We start from the raw sequence: 14,986 nt of genomic DNA, 5'->3' as shown, positions 1-14,986 counted from the left end.
TTTCTGAGTGGTACCCTGGCCAAAGGCTGACCTAGTGGTTTCCAGGCCTGGCCAGACAGACAGACTAGGAAAGGAAGACTGGTATGGGCAATGAGTGTCTTCTCTTCTCTCCTTGCCATCAGCTAGCAGTGACTGATTCACCAGGTGAAGCTGCAGGATGTCACCAGGGAGCAAGAACAGATAATGAGGCCATACCTGTGGTCCTTCCTGCCTAGATGTCTGCACAACTGGGTAGATGTAATGGCCAGGACTGGGAGGAAGGGAATGAGCAGGGTTCAGACGGGGAAGGGATATTTCCTCTTCTCTTCCTAGAGAGACCAGCTCTGCTCTGGACCAGGCAAATGGCTGCCACACAGCCCAGTGTTCAGGGCCCTGTGTGGAGAACTTTTAGCTTCTTCTTCTTGATCCCCAACACTGGTAGAGAGAGGAGGTACAGTGAGGACTGATGGCAGCCTGACCCATCAGGAAGCGAAGGTGTTCAGGGCAAGTGCACCCAGAGGCTGACCCAGTCCAGTTTTAGATTCTCTTCCGCTCTTAATAGGCTATGCCCTTGCCTGGGCCTGGCCCTGGGCTCTGCAGGCCACAGGGAGAATGCAGGCAGGCTGGGCCTTGGCTAGAGGCCTTGGTGAGGACCTGGGGGAACGCTCTTCCCACAGACTTGGCTTTCTATGGGTGGAGGGTGACTAGTCTAGGTGGGAGGGTAACTAAGGGAAGGGAAACTGAAAACCAGAGCTTCAATAACCACAACAAAGGGTGGCAGAACAGGCCATCCAGAAACACACCACTTTGGTATTTGATTACGCTGACTTGTAGGCATTTGAAAAGCAGCAAATGCAGAGAGAGTCTTTCTCCAATTTCTTTTTTTTTTTTTTAAGATTTTATTTTTTATTTATTCAACAGAGATAGAGACAGCCAGCGAGAGAGGGAACACAAGCAGGGGGAGTGGGAGAGGAAGAAGCAGGCTCATAGCAGAGGAGTCTGATGTGGGGCTCGATCCCATAACGCCGGGATCACGCCCTGAGCTGAAGGCAGACGCTTAACCGCTGTGCCACCCAGGCGCCCCCTTTCTCCAATTTCTTATCTACCTAAACATGGATCCTCCAAAAGGAACTCATTTATCACAGATGCCCTCCCCAGAGGTATCATTCACCAGGGAAAATTGTCTTATTACAGGAGAAGGGAGTAGAAGTCAACACCACACCCAGAAGACAACTTTGTCTCAAACTCTTAAACCTCCCATCTATTCTGATGGCTCATTCATCTTTCCTAAAAATCATTTTCTCTCCTTTCAGAGGCCTACATTCCCCCTATTAAGACTGTATTTAATCCTGAATTCTAAACCACCTCAGGGACCTACTTGGTATCTCCCTACCTGGGTATCTCCCATGTACACATGAGGCATACATGTTAATGTATGGGTTTTTTCCTTGTTAATCTGTCTTTTATTACAGGGGTCTCAGCTAAGAACTCAGAAGGGTAGAGAGAACATTATTTTTCCTCCTCTACAGCTGCAAAACAAAACAAAATATCGGAATACGAGCACCGCCTTTCAGCATACTTCCCTGCCCTACTCCAGGCCGCATGTGTGATGCATTCTCCAGCAGGGGGGCCCGTCTGGACCTTTCGGAGAGCCTTCTTGCTATTCTACCCAGATACTCAAAGGTAAGTCCACAGGAATCTGATAGACAGAAATGGGATTTCTAGAAGAAGGAAAGGCCCACGTGAAGGCCCAAAGGCAGGACCATATTCACCTGGGTGGGAAAAGGGACATCAACTTACATGTCTCTATCCAGTCCTGAGTAAGCTGGCCTTACTATGTTTTCCACGTTTCAAGGACACCATTCGTAGCCTGTACGTGTCACTGGGGGTAGAGTCGCATGTTTGTTCCTCAAGGACAGGGCTAGTTCTGGTTCACTTACTTCTCAGCAGCCCACTAGAGGTGGCCCAACCTAGCCCTGACTGGAAGACTAAGAACTCCCCGGATCTCCACAGCAAGTGCTCAGGACAACTGGATCCATTGTAGCAACCCCATTCCTACACGTAGACCTCATCAGAACGGTCCCCGTCTCACCACCTCCTACTCTTTCCTGGAGAAAGAGTTAACTCAGAGAGTTGTTTGCTGAGGTTCCTGACACTAATCAGGCCAAGGCATATCTCGAGGCAAATTCTTTGGCTGGGACTTGCCAGGGTCAGTCTGATTTGTTTCTAATAGTGGGAGCAGAGCATGATGTATGTGTTCTCTTAAAAAACCAAATAAAATTCTGGCTACAAAGTAATTCATGCTCATTGTAGAAAAATTAGAAAATAAAGAGAAATATAAAGGAAAAAAAGAAATACCAACCCTAATCCCACTTCCTAAAGGCAACCTCTTTACATATTGGTGAATTCCTTACAAGTTTTTTTTTTCCCTATGCATATATGTGTATATATTTAACATAATTGAGAACAAAATGACGATAAGTGTCATGCCTTACTTTTTCACTTGGCAGTACATTGTAAGTTCTTACTCATCAAAATTTGCTGTGACTATCATTAATATTCCATCCTATCAATCTATCATTTAGTTAACCATGTCCCTGTAGTGGTGACAGATTTATATCACACTTCAACTGGGAATGTGCAGAAAAACTGTGATTTCTATATTCTTTAGCTGAGCTACCTCCGGTACAACTTCCCACCCACTTAATAGGGAAAATTAACCATGGGTCTACTAAAGAATATTCTGAGAAATAACTTTTTTTTTTGAGAGAGAAATAAAGGGGGGGAGGTGCAGAGGGAGAGAGAGAGAATCTTCAGCAGTCTCACGACCCTGAGATCATGACCTGAGCCAAAATCAAGAGTTAGATGCTTAACCCACTGAGCCACCCAGGCTTTTGGCTCCCCATGGTCTGGCTGAAAGGGAGCCAGGGGAATGATCACTCTGACATCTCTCCACCTGCCCTCAGATCTCTCCCTAGTGCCTCCCATTAGCTGACCTGAATTGGAAGGCCGAGGAATAAATATTCCACAGAGGCCAGCCTCCCAGCACACAGAGCAGGAAACGGTGGACAGCAGATTTGAACAGGCAGATGGAAATAACCACCCTATGTGATTTGTGCAGAAGAAGGAAAAGACGAAAAGAAACAAGCACATTAATAATTTTCAAAACGTATCTATTATTGGACTTTTAAGTTCTCATTTTTGCTTTTATAAATAATGTTATTTCAAAAGGGGACATCTCTCAAACTCGAAGTATGCTAATGAAATGAATACATCATGAGAGGAGGTGCAATGTCTCTCAGAGTCAGATTGTCTTAGTTAAGTCTCTTTGGAGCTGAGACAGAGCATCCAGGGCAGGGCTTCCCACCCCCACTCCCAGGGCTGCGAGCTAGACCTTGTCGGAGGGGGTGTGGCTGTGGTTCAGTGGACAGTAGAGACGTCACTGTGGTGCTGCACTCGCAGAATGTGCTTGGGATGTGTTCACTGGAGTCACTGCTCTACAAAACGGAGCAGAGGAGAGTGCCAGGGAAATCTGCTGGCCTTTAGAAGATGTCGGCCACCATGCACTGCAGGAGCTGATGCTAAAGAAACCATCTGTCTGCAGGAACTTGATGCTGGGGAAGTCACTTGAATTGCAGGAGCTGGATACTGGAGAAGCTCCATGCTGTTGGAGTCCGGTGCCACGGGGCTTGCTGAACAGAGCACACATGAATTGGGAAAGAAAATTCCTCTTACAATATCCCTCCAGTGCCCTCTACTGACAAAGCTTTACATTTGTCAGCTAGCAAAGAAAAAATGTTGAGATGCTCTACTATATTTTTGTAGAGTAGACAATGAGGGCTAAATATCAGGCCGAGGGGCAATAGATTAATAACTAGCATGATCCCAAGTCTGTATGCCCAGAGAAGGGGTGCCACCCTGGATCAGTCAGTCACTTGTGCTGAGAAGGGAACCGCATTCACAAAAAGAGAAGCCGTGAGCGTGGAAAGGCAGGTGCAAGAAAGCAGACTGGTCACGGAGCAGCCTCCGTTCTCCCAGGAAGAGAAACTAGCGTTTCAGTCACTAGAGAAATTGTCTGTCCTATAGATCAGGGACACTTCACCAAGCCTCACCATGGCTTGAAAAATACTCCTCAAGACGACCCATTTCCTTTTATTCAGACATGCAGCTCACCAAGAAATCCTCTGATTTTTCTTACCATCTACCCCAACGTCAGCTCGGGGGCAGCTCGGGGGCAGCTGTTTGGAAAGGGATCATTCACTGTGATCTATAGATTGGCCTTTGATGGCTAGATACGCCTTGGGTGGTATTACTGGAAATCTGTCACCAAGACTCTGCTCTTAGCTGGTGCACTACAAAAAACCAGGTTCTGACCCTGAGAAGCTGAGAACCAAGCTGAGACTTGGGGGACCCAATCAGAGTGCTTTCCTAAAGGACCTGTGGCCTGCACCCCAGACAATTATTGCTGCCAGCGCATCCCCCAAGGAAGAACTCTGCAGAACACATAACTGGGCACAGATAAATAATATTCTATAAATGTCTAACCGACAACCATTCTGTAGTTGCTGGACTTACAGGCATTTTTCAGTCTTTCACTATTACTTAGAACATAAGGATGAATATCTTTGTGATTACTATTTGTGATCCGTGTTCTTTTTGCTGTGGTTTTGTTTGTTTTTGTATTTCAAATGGTTACTTTAGGATCGACGATCAGAATTGGAAATAAATTGATGTCAAATGACATCTTCCTTTGGGGGTGTGTGTGTGTGTGGCGGGGAAGCATGAACGTTTTATTAGCTCTTAAGACCTCCTGCCCAAGGATTTCAGAAATGTACCAATTACAGTTCCACTTGAGACCATTTCAGGACATCCTGACTCACACAGAGTATTGTGGTTTAATGTGTGTGTGTGTGCACACGCACGCATGCCCGTACACATATGAAATCTTGCTTTCTTCACGTTTCCTTAGTTCAGATTAATGTTAGATATTCATGCTCACAAGAGATATTCAATCATCTTGCTCTCTTCTGAGTCATCTGTTCAGGTCCTTCACAATCCAGATGAGTTTTATTTCTATCTCTGGGGAGTTTCATGTTCCAAATTCTTTTTTTTTTTTTAAAGATTTTATTTATTTATTCGACAGAGATAGAGACAGCCAGCGAGAGAGGGAGGGAACACAAGGCAGGGGGAGTGGGAGAGGAAGAAGCAGGCTCATAGCGGAGGAGCCTGATGTGGGGCTCGATCCCATAACGCCAGGATCATGCCCTGAGCCGAAGGCAGACGCTTAACCGCTGCGCCACCCAGGTGCCCCTCATGTTCCAAATTCTTAATTCTGTCCTCTTTTAGATGGAGGCGAGCTCTTCTCCCACCTCTAACTCCTTTGGAAATTCCTTTCTGAATTCAAGTGTCCTTGGTATAGGAGAGCTGGGCTTGGGTGGCCTCGAGCTCTGAAGAGAGTATATGGAGGTCTGAAGCCTGCAAAGCAGGTCGAGTTTCATCCCTGGGCGGAGAGTCTTCAGAGGGAAGGAATTGGTCTGTATATAGTTTTCTCTTCACTCGCCATTTTTAAACACCCCAGAGGGACCCTGGGTGTTTTTCTTCTCCTTATTTGACTCAAATTGAGTCTTTAAATAAACCATACTCCTTGTAGGAGCCGAAGACACATATTTAGAGGAGATGTGTCATTGAAAGTGCTATTTTGAAGTCATGTGGCAAATTATCAGAGCAGGAATCGCCTCACCCCCTCTGAGCTCTGTGCCTTCTTTGGCTCCGGGGGTTAGAGAAAAACTTTCTTTTCTTCCCTCTCCCATTCCTTTCGCCTTCTAAAACTGACACAGAGAACACGGCTTGCCCTGAGAAACTTGCAGGTGGTGAGCAGATGGCAAGTATGAGGCAGTCGTGTGTGTTGAAGTAAGTGTGGGATGTGTGGGAATGCAAAAGGTGACAGTAGCTCATTCATGTGGGGAGTGGGGCTCAGCAATGGTAATCAAGGGAGCTTTGGGGAAGAGGGGTCATTGGTGGTCACCTTAAATGAAAGGAGTCAAAGGAGTCAGCTAAGTTTCGACTAGTTTCTATTAGTTTCCACTCCTGTCTCACTGGTACCACTGTGAATATCTAACATTAATCCTGGTTCTCCATGTTCCTGCCAGAGACAGTCATCCATCCATCCACCTACCCACCCACCCATCCATCCATCCATCCATCCATCCAACCATGCATGCATACACATGTACATCCATTTGACAGTTTATTCAATCATTTATTCATCCTTCTAATGATCCTTCCATCTTCCCATCTATTTCACACTATCTATGAAGGCCCTACTCTCTGCAGCATTCTGAAGGCAAAAATATTAATAACACAAGATTCTAGCTTTCAGGGTGCACATAGTCTAGTGACTAGCTGAACAACTTAAAAATAGATAACAATACAGTGCAATAAGTGTTTAAAGTATGCCTGTATAAATGTCTCTTTTACCCAAAAGGCCTTACCTGATCACCCAGTCTGAAACAGGTTCTAGTTATTACTCTTTTTCATAATAGTCTTTTTATTTTCTGTTAGAGCATTTATCACGATTTGTTATTATATAGTTAATAGTACATTTACTTGCTTAATATCTGTCTCCCCCCATTGACTGGAAGCTCCACGGGTATAAGTTCTATGCCCTCTTTGCTTATTCCTGAATATTCAACATGTGGTCTACATGTGGCGTACTGCAGGCCTGTGGGAGACATTCACCAAATGAATTAATAAATAAGGACTGATCATACCCAGGAATGATCCTTTCTTGCACTAAACCAGTGGTTCTCAAAGTGTGATCCTGAGACCAGCAGCATCGCTTACTAGAAATGAACATTCTTGACCCCACCTGTTGGTTCACAAACTGTACCTGTACACAAAAGGCAGAGAAAGAGAGACCAAAGAAAGAAGCAGACCTCTACAGATGGGTAGGTGGCAGGTTTCATAAGCAAGGGAACTTACAAGACTTGGCTTTTGTGGCCACAAGAGAAGTACATCTCTGTACCCACCCACCCAATCTTAAAACATTTATACAGAAGCCTTAACTGGGCTCAGCCCTGTCTTCAGTCCAGGTGGTCTCAGCAACATCTTACTCTCTCAAAGCTGCATCCTTGGAATGGATCCCACAGTGAAAACGGTGGGCAGAATGTACATTCCCAGGACAGGGGAGGGGGTGAGGAGCCTCCCATTGCTGGGGTCCTGCTTGAGGATCAACCAGAAGTTACGTCCTCTCAATTACCTCCCTCCACCCCACCCCACACCAGAATTAGAATTGGAAACTTAGAAATTAGCAATCCACATTTAAGCCTCCTGGGTGATTCTGACGCATGCTGAAGTTTGGGAACACTGTACTGAATTAATGAATAACTGGCAATTCCAGTCTACTTTCGACATCTACAGATTTCAGCACAGAGACAAGAGTAATTGTGTCTGGATTGGGGAATACTTCATGGAGAAAGTGATATTTTCAAGGAAGCCTTGAGCTAGATGAGCCAGAGAAAGGCAATTCAGGCTGAGAACTGTATAACCAAAGGCATGGGTTAGCCTGGCCTTTGCAGGGCTCTGTAAGTAGTGTGCATGGCAGGGAATGTTATGAGATGAGGATGGAGATGTAAGCAGGGGTCTTGAATGCCAGCTTTCAAGCGAGGAGGTACCGTGTACTCCACTTCCCCTCCCTTCGGCTGTCCAGACAGGCCTGAGTCAGATTTCCGGGGACTCACTTCCCACCCCTTCCGGCCTTTCTCCTCCCTCCTTCCCCTCCTCCCTCTTCTCTCATCTCCTCCCTTCCCTTGAGGGTGAGACAGCTTGGCTCCCTGGCCAGCCTCACCCTGGCCAGCCTCACCCCGCCCTCCCCAGGCCAGCCCACTGATGTCAGCTTGGTGGGGCTGTCTGGTTTGAGCTTTGGAGCCAAGCCTGGCCACCTCCCTCCCAGCTTTGTGGGAAAGCCCAGGACGCTGATAAGCTCACATAGCTCACTGAGGGCTCAAGAGAAAAAAATCTCTTTCTCTGGAGACATCTTGCTCTGGAGGAGGGAACAGTGGTGTCAGAGCCAGGGTTTCTCAGGACCCAGGCTTACATCATAGCACCTCCAGGGGACTGGCTCCAGGCCCTCTCCTTGCCTAGTGACTCACAGCAGGCCTGGTCTCCAGGGTCCTCAATCCAATTATGCGTGGAGGTGATGAAGCTGGTAATAGCCTTAATGCCAATAGGTACTATGTACCCAGCACTTAGTGTGTTAGCGCCATGAGTCACCAACACCTTGTAGCTCTCAACTTTACGCAACCCCATAATATTTTTCAATGCCATTTTTATTTTATTTAGTTTTTTTTTTTTTAAAGATTTTATTTATTCGACAGAGATAGAGACAGCCAGCGAGAGAGGGAACACAAGCAGGGGGAGTGGGAGAGGAAGAAGCAGGCTCATAGCGGAGGAGCCTGATGTGGGGCTCGATCCCATAACTCTGGGATCACGCCCTGAGCTGAAGGCAGACGCTTAACCGCTGTGCCACTCAGGCGCCCCATATTTTATTTAGTATTTTATTTATTTATTTATTTGAGAGAGAGAGCAAGAGAGCCAGTGAGAGAGCACAAGCAGGGGGAGGGGCAGAGGGAGAGGGAGAAGCAGGTTCCCTGCTGAGCAGGGAGCCCAATGATGACACTCAATCCCAGGACCCCAGGACCATGACCTGAACTAAAGACAGACGCTTCACTGACTGAGCCACCCAGGTGCCCCCCTTCAATGCCACTTTTAGCATTCATAGATAATATCACCAACCTGCATCACAGTTTCATAATATTAAACCAAAAAAAAATGCCACAATTAACTTAAAGGAGGAAATAAAAAGTATTTAAAATACAAGGATATGCATTCTGTGCTTGCTTGGGCAGCACATGTACTAAAATGGAACAATACAGAGAAGATTAGCAGGGCCCCTGTGCAAGGACAACAGGCAAATCTGTGAGGTGTTCAATATAGAAACGTTTGGACAGACCACAACCGGCAGGTATAATGAAGCAGTCATTCCCTCTGAATGGACAACAGCTACGAACACATAAGATACAGATATGGTACATTATTGGCTCCAATAACCTGCACTGTTGCCGTTCAATTATGATTTCTGCAGTGGTGAACTCTCCTGCTGAAGTTCCAAATAAAACACAGTCCAAACTTCCCTTGATTGACATGGTACCCTGCTGTCTTCTGTTCGTCCCTTCAGATTCATTCTCCCCCACTTCCCTTCCCTACTCTTGGCCCCTCTGATTTCCTGTTGGGTTTGGCCAATGAAAGCCCTGACAGGAGATGGGGTGAGGGAGGGAAGAGAGATTGGCGTTTTTATCTTTCTGCCCACCTTCTTGTCTATATCCTTCATCCTAAGATCACTGCTCTTCTCAGGGTAGCTATGGTGGGTTGAATGAAAGCCCCCCAAAGCTATGTCTGTGGGGCGGCCTGATACGGTGGAGGCCAGCACAGGCAGTGAAAGAATTCACCCCAGGCCGAACAAAGGAGATAGAAGGTCATTGAATACACTGCAAGGGACAGTGGGCAGGACAGCAGAGGAGAGACTGTCTGCCAGGAGGCAGTGGTGGGGGCCTGTCATTAAGCGGGGAAGGTGAGGAGGTATGGGAATATATGGAATTTTCCATTTTTGGTACCTGTGCCCAGTTGTAAGCAGGCCATTGGTCAGCCAGGGCTTGTGGATATTTTGAGGTGGGTCACCTGATGGGCCTGTTTGCATTCAGCCCAGGGGTCACTGTGGGCCCTTTTACCTTTCTCAGGTTTCCATTGCTCAAGCGTGTTGCCTAAAAGCAGCCTCTACAATGTCCACATTCTAACTTCTGGAACCTGTGGATGTAGCCTTATTTGGAGAGAGGATCTTTGCAGATGTAATTAAGGCTCTCGAGATGTGATTGCCCCTAGATGATCTGGGCGGACCCTAAATTCAATTACAGTGCCTTTGTAAGAGACAGAATGGAAGACACAGAGAAGAGGAGATAGCCACGTAAAGAGAGAAGTATAGGGGCGCCTGGGCGGCTCAGTCGCTAAAACGTCTGCCTTCAGCTCTGATCATGATCCCAGGGTGCTGGAATCGGAGCCCGCTTGGAGCGGGGGTGGGGCAGGGGTGTGTGTCCCTGCTCCCTGCTCAGCAGGGAGCCTACTTCATCCTCTCCCTCTGCCACTCTCCCTGCTTGTGCCCTCTCTTTCTCTCTGTCAAATAAATAAATAAAAATCTTAAAAAAAAAAAAAAAAGAAGCAGAGACGGAGTGAGCAGCCAACCGAGGAAGGCTGGCAGCCGCCTGAAGCTGGAAGAGGCCAGGAAGGATTCTCCCTTAGGGCCTTTGGAGCCTTGATTTTAGACTTTTGGCCTTGAGAATTGTGAGAATAGATTTCCGTTGTTGTTGTTGTGCTGTTTTTTTTTTCTTAAAGATTTTATTTATTTATTGGACAGAGAGAGACTCAGCGAGAGAGGGAACACCAGCAGGCGGAGTGGGAGAGGGAGAAGCAGGCTTCCCACTGAGCAAGGAGCCCCATGGGGGGCTCGATGCCAGGACCCTGGGATCATGACCTGAGCCAAAGGCAGATGCTTAATGACTGAGCCACCCAGGAGCCCCTAGATTTCTGTTGTTTGAAGCCACCAAGGTTGTGGTAATTTATTGTGGCAGCCTGGGGGATCTCATACTCCCAGCAACACTTCTCCCCTCTCAGGTTCTGGTAATCTTGCCTCTGCTCACACCTTGGATATAGTGGTGGTGACAGCTGTGCCGCTGCCGGACCTGGTGTCTGCCCTATCCTGTCGCTTCCCCTCACCTGTCCATACCTTTGTAATTAGTCATTTTGCAAATCAGCCCCTCCCTGAATTATCCTAACTTGAGTGCTCTGACTTCCTGTCAGGGCCCTGACAGTTACATAGGGCAAATACACTCCTGGAACATTCAATTGATACTAAAACCATGCAAAAATACTTTGTGGCTCTTTGTAAAACAGGGTTCAGTGTCTAGGCTCACAAATTGTAATGATAGATGTAACACTGTCAGATAGATGAAAGTTCCGTGGACCACATGAAAGCTGTGAGGGAGGAGCAACAGCCTGTCATGGTATAAGAGTGTCCTAAGCATCACAGGACACCTAGCAGCTCTAGTTAGAAGGGCTCCACAGTCTGTGACATCATTCTGTTGAGAACCACTGATTATGTAATATCTTATTTAAACCCTACAATGGCATTTTGACTGGGTACCATCTCTACTTTACACATGTGGAAATAGGCTCAAACAGACAAACCTGCTTGGGTCTGTCTGGGGGGTGGGATCTGGGGTTCAGACTCAGCTATGACTGGATTTAAGGCCTGTGTTCCTAATCACAAAACTGTACTACCCCTTTGTAATTTGGGTCTTTGTCAGGGTCAAAGGGCAGAGACAGTGCTAGAGGAGATCAGGTCTATCTAACTCATCAGAGAGGCACCTGGTAGTGGAGTAAGTTAAGCATCTGGCTCTTGGTTTCAGCTCAGGCCCTGATCTCAGGATCTTGAGACTGAGTCCAGAGCAGAGTCTGCTTAAGACTCTCTCCGTCTTCCTCTGTCCCTCCCCCACTGTGGTGCGCACGCGTGCGCACACACTCTCTCTCTCAAATAAACAAATAAATCTAAAAAAAAAAGTCTAACTCATCGTAGAGAAGAGGGGCTCCATCAAAGATGTGCCAGTCTGGGAATGCTATGCTATATATAATAATATATAACTTCATAATCTCAGTGGCTTCGCACAGTAAATATTTATTCCTTGCTCCAGTAAAGTCCAATGCAGACACAATTTAATATGTGCTTAACGCTTTGGTATTTAGCACACCCTTTTATACCCACATAATCTCATCTGATATCAGAATATGGGACAGTTATCTTCAATCAGAGTGTTTGACTGAGTGAATGAATAAATGATTGGATGAATGACTTGAGGACTATTTAGTGAAGAGAAACTGAGTTATGAGAGGGCTTTTAGGGTTACACCAATGAGGACTTTTGTTCAGCCATTAGTAAGAAAGATCCAAAACAACAGTGGCCTAAATAAGACAGAGGCTTATTTTCCTCTCACAGGATAAACCGTCTTCAGGCAGGCCAGGCTTGGATGGGGACTCTACAGTCTCAGAAGCTGGAATCCTGTCTTCTGCTCTGCCATCCTTAGCACTGGACTTCAACTCACAGATGAAAATGACTGCTGGAGCTCTACCCATCAAGTTCATGTCCCAGAGATAAATAAGCAAGAACAGGGGGAAAGGACAAATGGGTACTTGCTAGCTAAGTGAACCCCTTTAAGCAGCCTTCTAAAAACCCTACCCAATCACTTCCACTGACTTCTCATTAGCCATCCCCAACTGCAAGGAAGGTTGTGAAATGTGGTTTTATTAGCCCGCCACATTGCTGCCCCAACATAGGAGTAAGAAAGGTGAGGATAATGGCTATTAGGATGAAATCTAGCAATTCTCCACCAAAAGGGGAATGAATGAAATGCAGCATTCTGTGTTTCTCTGCTTGCAATATCTCAACAAGGAATAGAAGAGTCTGGACAAGAGGGGGTGGTGCCTGCTAGGCTGCTTTCAGGCAAAAAGAAAGAGTCTTCTTACCAGTGTATTAGCTGGCGGCCCAAAGTAGGGGTAGGTGAGAAACCAGGACCCTTAACTGAAGTGCTGCTTTCTCTCCAGAGGATGCTGACTTCATGATAGAGTTATCATTCATGCACTTCTTCTGGACTGGGATGTTCTCCGTTCCTTACATCTTAATTCCCAACTCCTTCCACTCAACTCCTGTTCATTCCTTCGGTTCTCAGCTCGTATGTTCTCATAATCTTGTTTTAAGTTCTCATAAACCTGGATTTTATCAGGTTTAGTATCATATAGTACTTGTTCCAGGTCTACCCTGCCCCAGCCTTTTATCCCCCCTCCAAATACAAGGTCCCTGAGGGTAGATATTATGTCTCTCCTATTCATCATTGGATCTCCAGCACCTTGCACGGTACCCGAACATAGTCGTTGCACCAGAAGAATGCACTTGAATGAATCAATGTAACTGAGAAGAAAGTTCATATTATTCCTTAGCTTTTTTGGATTGTAAATAACAACACCCACCTGCACTATCAAGGAGAAAGTTAATTATAATGATACGGGACTGTCACAGAGACAGGGACTAGATTACAGCCTGGCCTCAGGGATGGAGCAGAGCCAGAAACTCAGATGCCCCAGGAGGCTCCTCATCTTTTGTTCTCTCTCATCAGACCAGTTTCTCCTGCTTGTTAGTTCTACACAGTGAGGAAAATACGGCTGTCAAGAAAACCTCAGAGTTATATGTCATTGGACCAATCAGCTGGAGAGAAGTTAAGATAGCTCTTCCTCTCTCATCTCTACCTCTTCAAAATTCCAAGCACAAAAATTATTGCTGGGACACCTGGGTGGCTCAGTCAGATAAGTGTCTGCCTTTGGCTCAGGCATGATCTCAGGGTCCTGGGATTGAGCCCTGCGTCATGCTCCCTGCTTGGTGGGGAGCCTGCTTCTCCCTCTGCCTGCCACTCCCCCTGCTTGTGCTCTCTCTCTCTCTGACAAATAAATAAATAAATAAATAAATAATCTTTAAAAGGAAAAAAAAAGATTCTCTCTCTCCCTCTCTCTCTGCCCCCAGATCGTGCTCTCTTGCTCTCTCTCTAAAAAAATTAAAAAATAAAAAAAATAATTTCCCATGCTTCATGTTATCTTTATTAGGTCTTTGATTACTTAAGAAAACTCTACTTAAGTTTCTAATAGTTCTTTATTAAAAGAGCTAAGGTTTTTTAAAACTATGTAATTTTCTGTATTTGTCTTTTAAATAGTCATTTTGTTTAAATCTTTAATTATCACTTAATTATTCTACAGGATTTCTGGAACATCTCAAAAGATTTGTTGTCTCTCCTTATAAAAAAAGAGACTAGGTTTATCTGACATGTTAAATTACATGGGAAGGACTGTCAAATAAGCTATGTGTCACCTTCTTAGGTTATAGTTGCATGGCTATATATTATTAATATAAGTGTTGTAGAAATTGTATGAAATTCCCAGAATCTGATACATCCCGGTATAATGTCATCAGTCACAACTCCAGTTATCATCTTAAAATGTTGTATGCTGCAGAGATCATCAAATTTCCTTGTCAATTGTGTTTAAGTGAACTATCATCAGATCTTTAATCATGACCATTTTTAAGTCTTTGGTCAGTCAGTTATTCTTCTATTCTGATATTTTTTCTAAAAGCTTTTGCAAGCAGCTATGATCCAAAAATGCTTTATCTTCAGAACGATGCATGGAAGGGACTCTGACAACTCCTCTAGATTGCAGGTTTCTCGTAACTTTAAGGGTTAGAACTCCCAGAACTCGGATGAAAAAATAAAACGATTCATAAAACTGCTAACTCAGGACGAAGCAAAACAAGAATTAATTATATGGGGCTGAATAAACTGATGAAGATGATTATAATTTTTATCACTGGTTTGTTTTCCAGATTTAAGAAGACTTTTCCTCTTTTTTCTTAAGTGATCTGTGACTGGCTGCAAGTTGGCAAAGTATACTCATGGCAAAGGAATTGAAGCATTAATCTTTTCTCCCTACCTGATCCTGCCAGAATTCAGAAACTCTTGAGTGTTCTTATTTTCATGGCAATATACCTATTTGCCTAAGTTCAGTAAGAATCTTGTGATAGGGACACAACTGGAAATATTGGTTATTTTACCAAGGCTTTGACAGGAATGTCATATTTGAGAGTGATAAGCACAGATTAAGATATAACCAGACAGCTTTAAGGAAGTAAGGTTGACTTTAAAGGGCCAATGTTTATTAAGCCCCCTTTTGGGAAACCACCTGGCACCTTGGTTTAAGGGTTTCCTGTCTTACACCAGGTGAGTCCTGGCAGACTCAGTCCCCTCAGGATATTTTTGGGACCTCAAACACAGAAGAACTCATCCAAATGTATAGATATTCATGT

At 45.3% G+C, this 14,986-nt stretch overlaps 1 non-coding gene across 1 annotated transcript; it reads left to right on the top strand.

The window, feature by feature from the left end:
- The first annotated feature begins 8,869 nt into the window (after positions 1 to 8,869).
- LOC117803255 lies at positions 8,870 to 8,975 on the top strand. Its single transcript, XR_004626943.1, has one exon. It is a non-coding gene; the product is annotated as a U6 spliceosomal RNA (small nuclear RNA).
- The last annotated feature ends 6,011 nt before the right edge of the window (positions 8,976 to 14,986 follow it).

The sequence above is a fragment of the Ailuropoda melanoleuca genome, chromosome 7, assembly GCF_002007445.2.
Source record: "Ailuropoda melanoleuca isolate Jingjing chromosome 7, ASM200744v2, whole genome shotgun sequence".
Classification (NCBI taxonomy): Eukaryota; Metazoa; Chordata; class Mammalia; order Carnivora; family Ursidae; genus Ailuropoda; species Ailuropoda melanoleuca.
This window is presented reverse-complemented; position numbering and strand designations above follow the sequence as displayed.